Source organism: Thalassophryne amazonica, chromosome 14, assembly GCF_902500255.1.
Source record: "Thalassophryne amazonica chromosome 14, fThaAma1.1, whole genome shotgun sequence".
Lineage (NCBI taxonomy): Eukaryota > Metazoa > Chordata > Actinopteri > Batrachoidiformes > Batrachoididae > Thalassophryne > Thalassophryne amazonica.
Window position 1 is genome coordinate 52,988,856 of NC_047116.1, and position 11,309 is coordinate 53,000,164.

General features: G+C 39.3%; 1 non-coding gene across 1 annotated transcript; it reads left to right on the forward strand.

Annotated features, from left to right (window-relative positions):
- Positions 1-10,941: 10,941 nt before the first annotated feature.
- On the forward strand, positions 10,942-11,023 carry trnas-cga. Its single transcript has one exon. It is a non-coding gene; the product is annotated as a tRNA-Ser (tRNA).
- Positions 11,024-11,309: the final 286 nt, after the last annotated feature.

Here is an 11,309-nt window from a genome sequence, read left to right on the forward strand (position 1 = left end):
CCTAACTATAAGCTTTAGCAAAAAGGAAAGGGTGTCTCTCTCCCTGATCTGAATTGGGAGCTGGTTCCACAGGAGAGGAGCCTGAAAGCTGAAGGCTCTGCCTCCCATTCTACTCTTACAAACCCTAGGAACTACAAGTAAGCCTGCAGTCTGAGAGCGAAGCGCTCTATTGGGGTGGATATGGTACTACGAGGTCCCTAAGATACGATGGGACCTGATTATTCAAAACCTTATAAGTAAGAAGAAGAATTTAAATTCTATTCTAGAATTAACAGGAAGCCAATGAAGAGAGGCCAATATGGGTGAGATATGCTCTCTCCTTCTAGTCCCCGTCAGTACTCTAGCTGCAGCATTTTGAATTAACTGAAGGCTTTTTAGGGAACTTTTAGGACAACCTGATAATAATGAATTACAATAGTCCAGCCTAGAGGAAAATAAATGCATGAATTAGTTTTTCAGCATCACTCTGAGACAAGACCTTTCTGATTTTAGAGATATTGCGTAAATGCAAAAAGCAGTCCTACATATTTGTTTAATATGCGCTTTGAATGACATATCCTGATCAAAAATGACTCCAAGATTTCTCACAGTATTACTAGAGGTCAGGGTAATGCCATCCAGAGTAAGGATCTGGTTATACACCATGTTATCTAGATTTGTGGGGCCAAGTACAATAACTTCAGTTTTATCTGAGTTTAAAAGCAGGAAATTAGAGGTCATCCATGTCTTTATGTCTGTAAGACAATCCTGCAGTTTAGCTAATTGGTGTGTGTCCTCTGGCTTCATGGATAGATAAGCTGGGTATCATCTGCGTAACAATGAAAATTTAAGCAATACCGTCTAATAATACTGCCTAAGGGAAGCATGTATAAGTGAATAAAATTGGTCCTAGCACAGAACCTTGTGGAACTCCATAATTAACTTTAGTCTGTGAAGAAGATCCCCATTTACATGAACCAAATTGTAATCTATTAGACAAATATGATTCAAACCACCGCAGCGCAGTGCCTTTAATACCTATGGCATGCTCTAATTCTCTGTAATAAAATTTTATGGTCAACAGTATCAAAAGCAGCACTGAGGTCCAACAGAACAAGCACAGAGACGAGTCCACTGTCCGAGGCCATAAGAAGATCATTGTAACCTTCACTAATGCTGTTTCTGTACTATGTGAATTCTAAAACCTGACTGAAACTCTTCAAATAGACATTCCTCTGCAGATGATCAGTTTAGCTGTTTTACACTACCCTTTCAAGAATTTTTGAGAGAAAAGGAAGGTTGGAGATTGGCCTATAATTAGCTAAGTAGCTGGGTTCAAGTGATTGCTTTTTAAGTAATGGTTTAATTACTGCCACCTTAAAAGCCTGTGGTACATAGCCAACTAACAAAGATAGATTGATCATAGTTAAGATCGAAGCATTAAATAATGGTAGGGCTTCCTTGAGCAGCCTGGTAGGAATGGGGTCTAATAAACATGTTGATGGTTTGGATGAAGTAACTAATGAAAATAACTCAGACAGAACAATCGGAGAGAAAGAGTCTAACCAAATACCGGCATCACTGAAAGCAGCCAAAGATAACGATACGTCTTTGGGATGGTTATGAGTAATTTTTTCTCTAATAGTTAAAATTTTGTTAGCAAAGAAAGTCATGAAGTCATTACTAGTTAAAGTTAATGGAATACTCAGCTCAATAGAGCTCTGACTCTTTGTCAGCCTGGCTACAGTGCTGAAAGAAACCTGGGGTTGTTCTTATTTTCTTCAATTAGTGATGAGTAGAAAGATGTCCTAGCTTTACGGAGGGCTTTTTTATAGAGCAACAGACTCTTTTTCCAGGCTAAGTGAAGATCTTCTAAATTAGTGAGACGCCATTTCCTCTCCAACTTACGGGTTATCTGCTTTAAGCTGTGAGTTTGTGAGTTATACCACGGAGTCAGGCACTTCTGATTTAAAGCTCTCTTTTTCAGAGGAGCTACAGCATCCAAAGTTGTCTTCAATGAGGATGTAAAACTATTGACGAGATACTCTATCTCCCTTACAGAGTTTAGGTAGCTACTCTGCACTGTGTTGGTATATGGCATTAGAGAACATAAAGAAGGAATCATATCCTTAAACCTAGTTACAGCGCTTTCTGAAAGACTTCTAGTGTAATGAAACTTATTCCCCACTGCTGGGTAGTCCATCAGAGTAAATGTAAATGTTATTAAGAAATGATCAGACAGAAGGGAGTTTTCAGGGAATACTGTTAAGTCTTCTATTTCCATACCATAAGTCAGAACAAGATCTAAGATATGATTAAAGTGGTGGGTGGACTCATTTACCAATAGAGCCAATAGAGTCTAATAATAGATTAAATGCAGTGTTGAGGCTGTCATTCTCAGCATCTGTGTGGATGTTAAAATCGCCCACTATAATTATCTTATCTGAGCTAAGCACTAAGTCAGACAAAAGGTCTGAAAATTCACCGAGAAACTCACAGTAACGACCAGGTGGACGATAGATAATAACAAATAAAACTGGTTTTTTGGGACTTCCAATTTGGATGGACAAGACTAAGAGACAAGCTTTCAAATGAATTAAAGCTCTGTCTGGGTTTTTGATTAATTAATAAGCTGGAATGGAAGATTGCTGCTAATCCTCCTCCTCGGCCCGTGCTACGAGCATTCTGACAGTTAGTGTGACTCGGGGGTGTTGACTCATTTAAACTAACATATTCATCCTGCTGTAACCAGGTTTCTGTTAGGCAGAATAAATCAATATGTTGATCAATTATTATATAATTTACCAACAGGGACTTAGAAGAGAGAGACCTAATGTTTAATAGACCACATTTAACTGTTTTAGTCTGTGGTGCAGTTGAAGGTGCTATATTATTTTTTCTTTTTGAATTTTTATGCTTAAATAGATTTTTGCTGGTTGTTGGTGGTCTGGGAGCAGGCACCGTCTCTACGGGGATGGGGTAATGAGGGGATGGCAGGGGGAGAGAAGCTGCAGAGAGGTGTGTAAGACTACAACTCTGCTTCCTGGTCCCAACCCTGGATAGTCACGGTTTGGAGGATTTAAGAAAATTGGCCAGATTTCTAGAAATGAGAGCTGCTCCATCCAAAGTGGGATGGATGCCGTCTCTCCTAACAAGACCAGGTTTTCCCCAGAAGCTTTGCCAATTATCTATGAAGCCCACCTCATTTTTTTATATGGTGTTGGGCCTATACGAGTATATCGCATACCAGGTATCATGGATCAGTTTGGATATGTAAAAATACTTAAAGAGGTCATGTTGCCTTATGCTGAAGAGGACATGCCCTTGAAATGGGTGTTTCAACAAGACAATGACCCCAAGCACACCAGTAAACGAGCAAAATCTTGGTTCCAAACCAACAAAATTAATGCCTCACAGATGTGAAGAAATCATGAATACTAGTTTAGTGATTCACAGAATTGCTAAAAAAGCAGTTTGAACATAACAGTTTTGAGTTTGTAGCATCAACATCAGATGCTACTATTATTGTGAACACCCCCTTTTCTACTTTGTTTACTAATAGCCCAGTTTCATAGCCTTAAGAGTGTGCATATCATGAATATTTGGTCTTGTTGGATTTGTGAGAATCTACTGAATCTGCTGGTACCTTGTTTCCCATGTAACAATAAGAAATATACTCAAAACCTGGATTAATCTTTTTAGTCACATAGCACTACTATTATTCTGAACACTACTGTATGAAGCCCAACATTTTTGCATTATTATGTTTGACAAGACTGATCTACATTTTACTTTTTTGAAATTATCACTTGAGTTCTCTTTGATACAAGTGTCAGGACCCCAAGACCCTATCCCAGAACCCTTCCCCAAGGACCCCAGGGAACAGATGAGACCCTGGAGTGAACAAGATCTTACAATGCACATAAACACAAAATGCCAAATTTTCTGCACACTAGATCTTTGCTTTTAGGCAGTTGCTAAAGAAAAATAATGAAAATGCAAAGGATTGAAATTGTAAAAACTCCTATTATGTGCACTGTACATCATGTAATCAAAAACACAATACGACTCTAATCATCAACACAGACACGTGATAGTGTTTTATACTTTGTAATTCTCACCTTTTCATCAATATACAGTGAGGTACCATAGCTTCAAACCATTTGGCACGTCGAAACATATTTTTGAATCATATATTTTCCTAATTCTTTAAGCACCTTCAGTAATCCACAGAGTGTTGGAGATCTAGTGTAGGTTAAACCCATTCATTATCAGGTTACAAAAATCATACAATAAATGGTCATATGATTGGAAGTGTGTGCTGTGGAGTTACCAACCCAACTCCTTGTCTTCATAATACAGGAAGTTAACACAAGATGGAGGAAGCATTTAACTTATACACTCAACAGCCACTTTATTGGGTATACTTTGCTAGTGCCGGATTGAACTCCCTTTTGCCCTCGGAACTGCCTTAATCCTTCATGGCATAGATTCAACAAGGTGTTGGAAACATTCCTCAGGGATGTTGGTCCATATTGAGGTGATAACATCATGCAGTCGCCCATTCAACCAGTCTGCCTATTCTCCTTTGATATCCACAAGACATTTTTGTCCACACAACTGCCGCTCACTGGATATCTTCTGTTTTTTGGATCATTTCTGTAAACCCTAAAGATGGTTGTGTGTGAAAATGCCAGTAGATCAGCAGTTTCTGAAGTACTCAGACAACCTGTCTGGCACCAAGAACCATGCCACGGTCATCTTCTCTTAAATCCCCTTTTTCCAAATTCTGAGGCTCGGTTTGAACTTCAGTAAGTCAACTTTACCACATCTAGATGCCTAAATGCACTGAGTTGCTGCCATGTGATTGGCTGTTTAGTTATTTGTGTTTACAAACAATTGAACAGGTGTACCTAATAAAGAGGCCGGTGAGTGTATAATTGGCAGATGTGCATGTGTGCTAACTTTTTGGTGAACATGCACAGATCAGCACAAGTTGTCCACTTAGTTTGTAGTTGAGTAGCTTCAGAGGCATTCAGACATTTCAATTTCAATTTATTTTTCAATTTATTTTAATTTATATAGCGCCAAATCACAACAGAGTTGCCTCAAAGCGCTTCACACAGGTTAGGTCTAACCTTACCAACCCCCAGAGCAACAGTGGTAAGGAAAAACTCCCTCTGAGGAAGAAACCTCAAGCAGACCAGACTCAAAGGGGTGACCCTCTGCTTGGGCCATGCTACAAACATAAATTACAGAACAATTCATGGACAAATATACAAGAAATACAATTGGCGCACAGGACAGGACGATCGCCAACACAAATACAACTCCCATCTCTGGATGGAGCTGCACCTTAAACAGGGAGAAAAAACAGAATTAGGCATCAGAAAAACAAAAAATACTGTATAATTTGCCAGCATTGAACAACAAGAAAAACAGAGAAATACTAAGGTGATCGCCGGCCACTAGCCCTAAACTTCACTAAAAGACCCAGAATTTAGGTAAAGTTGAGGCCGCAGCCCGCTCCAATTACTAATACGAGTAAATGAATTAAAAGAGTAAAAAGCATAAAACAAAACTGTACCAGTATGCTAGCCATATGAAAGGGAAAATAAGTGCATCTTAAGTCTGGACTTGAAAATCTCCAAAAGTCTTTTTTGACTAAATGCAACAGAAACACTGCAATGCAAAGCAGTGACAGAAGATTAAGCGTACTAAATTAAACAAAAATCTACAGGAAAGATAATAGTTTAAAGTATGGCATTGTTAGAAGGAAGAGGTAGTGACTTTGACAAGGACAGACAGGAACATTCTAAAACATAGCTACAAAGTTCTTCATAGCAAAAGATCCCATCCATGAAGCCACAGTGTGTTAAGATTTAGGTAGGATTTAGTTCCATCTCGTGGTGAGGCTGCAAATTGCATTATGCTATTTACAGGTCATGATTATTTTTCCCTGCATGTTTCCAAAAATGAAGGGTTTCAAAGTTTTTAGCCTGCACTAGGAACCTGTAGATGTTGTCGAATGGAGCAACCCCCAATTCATCTTCTTTTGTTCTTGAGTATTACGTTGCAAGATATTAAAGATGGTGTAATTACGTTCTTTTTGGGCTCCTGCATCAACATAGTGGTGCAAAATGACGCCATCCATGAGGGGCCATAAAGGGCTCCCATGCAGATACACACACACACACCTTCAACCGCTTATCCAAGATCGGCTTGCAGGGGGCTGGAGGAGTCATAGGGCGTAAGGCAAGGTAGACCCTGGATGGGACCCTGCTCTGTCACAGGGCCACATATGGACAAACGAACACATTCACACCCGCACACACACCTACGGACAATTTAAACTTTCCAATTTATTTGGGAGGAAGCTGGAGCACCCAGAGAAAAACCACACAAACCCCACACAGAAAGGCCGCAAGTGGGAATCAATCCCATGACCTTCTCATTGTGAGGCAACAGTGCTAACCACTAGGCCACCATGTTGCCCCATGCAGATTAAGTGTCCTCCAAAAGTACTGGAGCACTTGGTATTTCACACATTTTAACTTGTTTATGCCACTTCAAATACAAAAAAATTATTCTAAAATTTTCTTTCTTAACTTTAAACTGAAAGCAAATCTCTACAACTTGATATAAGTTAATTAAAAATATAAAACCAAGATGATGGGTTCCATAAGTAATAGGCCCCTTTGGTATAATACCTGTAAATAATCAGTTTTATTGCCACTTTTCTTCAGACAAGTCAGGGGATGGATACATGAACATTCCCAAGTCACTGAATATGTCTTGGACTTTATTTACACCAATTATGAAGAAATATGAGTGCAAACAGTAGGATACACTGTGGTAAATCTGTGTGGAGTAGACAGTTCTCAAAAACTGAGTGACTGTGCAAGAAGGAGAAGAATAAGGAAAGCCACCAAAACACCCAGAAAACACCCAGGATTCTCTTCCACCAAAACATCAAATCTAGGCTTGCATCCCTGATGTACTTTCTTTTTAAGAAAATCCTCAAAGTCAAACACCTGATGGCTGGGTCTACAACCATGGGACACATGGTGTCACCTCTATGTGGGCTCACGACCTGCAAGAGGAGTGTAAAGGGTCTGGTGCACTGTGTTTGTGTTATGGGCAGTGGATACGGACAAATGTTCACACGGACATCAATCAATCAATCAATCATTTTTTTTATATAGCGCCAAATCACAACAAACAGTTGCCCCAAGGCCCTTTATATTGTAAGGCAAGGCCATACAATAATTATGTAAAACCCCAACGGTCAAAACGACCCCCTGTGAGCAAGCACTTGGCTACAGTGGGAAGGAAAAACTCCCTTTTAACAGGAAGAAACCTCCAGCAGAACCAGGCTCAGGGAGGGGCAGTCTTCTGCTGGGACTGGTTGGGGCTGAGGGAGAGAACCAGGAAAAAGACATGCTGTGGAGGGGAGCAGAGATCAATCACTAATGATTAAATGCAGAGTGGTGCATACAGAGCAAAAAGAGAAAGAAACAGTGCATCATGGGAACCCCCCAGCAGTCTACGTCTATAGCAGCATAACTAAGGGATGGCTCAGGGTCACCTGATCCAGCCCTAACTATAAGCTTTAGCAAAAAGGAAGGTTTTAAGCCTAATCTTAAAAGTAGAGAGGGTGTCTGTCTCCCTGATCTGAATTGGGAGCTGGTTCCACAGGAGAGGAGCCTGAAAGCTGAAGGCTCTGCCTCCCATTCTACTCTTACAAACCCTAGGAACTACAAGTAAGCCTGCAGTCTGAGAGCGAAGCGCTCTATTGGGGTGATATGGTACTACGAGGTCCCTAAGATAAGATGGGACCTGATTATTCAAAACCTTATAAGTAAGAAGAAGAATTTTAAATTCTATTCTAGAATTAACAGGAAGCCAATGAAGAGAGGCCAATATGGGTGAGATATGCTCTCTCCTTCTAGTCCCTGTCAGTACTCTAGCTGCAGCATTTTGAATTAACTGAAGGCTTTTTAGGGAACTTTTAGGACAACCTGATAATAATGAATTACAATAGTCCAGCCTAGAGGAAATAAATGCATGAATTAGTTTTTCAGCATCACTCTGAGACAAGACCTTTCTGATTTTAGAGATATTGCGTAAATGCAAAAAAGCAGTCCTACATATTTGTTTAATATGCGCTTTGAATGACATATCCTGATCAAAAATGACTCCAAGATTTCTCACAGTATTACTAGAGGTCAGGGTAATGCCATCCAGAGTAAGGATCTGGTTAGACACCATGTTTCTAAGATTTGTGGGGCCAAGTACAATAACTTCAGTTTTATCTGAGTTTTTAAAAGCAGGAAATTAGAGGTCATCCATGTCTTTATGTCTGTAAGACAATCCTGCAGTTTAGCTAATTGGTGTGTGTCCTCTGGCTTCATGGATAGATAAAGCTGGGTATCATCTGCGTAACAATGAAAATTTAAGCAATACTGTCTAATAATACTGCCTAAGGGAAGCATGTATAAAGTGAATAAAATTGGTCCTAGCACAGAACCTTGTGGAACTCCATAGTTAACTTTAGTCTGTGAAGAAGATTCCCCATTTACATGAACAAATTGTAATCTATTAGACAAATATGATTCAAACCACCGCAGCGCAGTGCCTTTAATACCTATGGCATGCTCTAATCTCTGTAATAAAATTTTATGGTCAACAGTATCAAAAGCAGCACTGAGGTCTAACAGAACAAGCACAGAGATGAGTCCACTGTCCGAGGCCATAAGAAGATCATTTGTAACCTTCACTAATGCTGTTTCTGTACTATGATGAATTCTAAAACCTGACTGAAACTCTTCAAATAGACCATTCCTCTGCAGATGATCAGTTAGCTGTTTTACAACTACCCTTTCAAGAATTTTTGAGAGAAAAGGAAGGTTGGAGATTGGCCTATAATTAGCTAAGATAGCTGGGTCAAGTGATGGCTTTTTAAGTAATGGTTTAATTACTGCCACCTTAAAAGCCTGTGGTACATAGCCAACTAACAAAGATAGATTGATCATATTTAAGATCGAAGCATTAAATAATGGTAGGGCTTCCTTGAGCAGCCTGGTAGGAATGGGGTCTAATAAACATGTTGATGGTTTGGATGAAGTAACTAATGAAAATAACTCAGACAGAACAATCGGAGAGAAAGAGTCTAACCAAAGACCGGCATCACTGAAAGCAGCCAAAGATAACGATACGTCTTTGGGATGGTTATGAGTAATTTTTTCTCTAATAGTTAAAATTTTGTTAGCAAAGAAAGTCATGAAGTCATTACTAGTTAAAGTTAATGGAATACTCAGCTCAATAGAGCTCTGACTCTTTGTCAGCCTGGCTACAGTGCTGAAAAGAAACCTGGGGTTGTTCTTATTTTCTTCAATTAGTGATGAGTAGAAAGATGTCCTAGCTTTACGGAGGGCTTTTTTATAGAGCAACAGACTCTTTTTCCAGGCTAAGTGAAGATCTTCTAAATTAGTGAGACGCCATTTCCTCTCCAACTTACGGGTTATCTGCTTTAAGCTACGAGTTTGTGAGTTATACCACGGAGTCAGGCACTTCTGATTTAAAGCTCTCTTTTTTAGAGGAGCTACAGCATCCAAAGTTGTCTTCAATGAGGATGTAAAACTATTGACGAGATACTCTATCTCACTTACAGAGTTTAGGTAGCTACTCTGCACTGTGTTGGTATATGGCATTAGAGAACATAAAGAAGGAATCATATCCTTAAACCTAGTTACACGGGGCTTCTGTTTAGGGCTACGCTTCCTCCTCACAGTCACCCAGTCAGCCTGCTTTCCCGGCTGCTCGGGATCTGCCAGGGGGTAACTAACGGCGGCTAAGCTACCTTGGTCCGCACCGACTACAGGGGCCTGGCTAGCTGTAGAATTTTCCACGGTGCGGAGCCAAGTCTCCAATTCACCCAGCCTGGCCTCCAAAGCTACGAATAAGCTACACTTATTACAAGTACCGTTACTGCTAAAGGAGGCCGAGGAATAACTAAACATTTCACACCCAGAGCAGAAAAGTGCAGGAGAGACAGGAGAAGCCGCCATGCTAAATCAGCTAAGAGCTAGTAGCTACGCTAAGCTAGCGGATTCCTAAAAACACGCAAAGTGAATAATGTGTAAATAATTTAGAGGTGATTCAGCAGAAGGAGTGCTTTAGTTAAGGCACGTAAAGATTACACTGGGAAACAAATCGTAATCTAGATAACTAGATCAATCTAACTGCGCAGATTAAACAGCTAACAGATACAGAAAAACACCGCTGTGCTCCGGAACAGGAAGTGATACAATACCGCAGTGAGAGCCAACCACCAGTAGAGGCAAGCAAGAGGTGACACAACATGTCACCTAATAAATGCATCTAAATCCTACACACTGTAGCTTTAATTTGCATGTGTCTTATACTGTACGGCCAACAAAAAAAAATGCAAAAAAAAATATTTTTTAAAAAGGAGAAATTGAAACAGTAGTTTTAGAAGCTGTTGAAGGTCTACATCAATAATGCTTATTCACATAGCAGCAAAAGGACTGCAGTTAAACTCAGTTCACAAAAAAACAATATGATGATTTTTAAATCAGCTTCTTGAGTTATTGAAGTGAGCTTATGTCACATATTTTTGATTGAAAAAATAATAATAAAACATGGCCATAAGTCTGGTTTTTATCGTACCATAGGATGGTAAAATGTGTTAAGTATATTTAAATAAAATATAGTGATGTTGCGCTTTCATGGTGTTTGTCTCCCTCTTGTGTCGGTATTTACGTCTACACGTTTTTGTTAATCACCCACATAGATTGTAACACAGTCTAAATTACCAAGATTACAAATTACCAAGCTTTTTCCCACCAAATAATAAGAAGAAAAGGGAAAAAAGGACGTATAGAATGGATGCTGCACTTGCTTCAAAAATCAAATGAGAGTGATATAATAGGTGATCAAGTTACAATGGCCGAGAGGTTAAGGCCTTGGATTCGAAGTCTAATGGGGTTTCCCCGCACAGGTTCGAATCCTGTTCGTGACGATCAGATATGCAAAATAATCCCGTTCGCATATATTTCATCAAAAACTAAACCCATCCATCCTTTTTTACTACGTGAATCTGAATCTAAATGGAGCACAATGGAAATACATTCGTTGCCATTTTTATGCTGTTCATTTATTTTAATGATTTATATTTATCAATAAGACCTTAAGATCAACACATGCTTATGAAATTATTCGATTTTAATTTTATATTTGCATTTAAAATTTTTCGGGTTTTTTTTTTTTTTTATGACTGACATATCTATTTATATGTTTTACCTGCG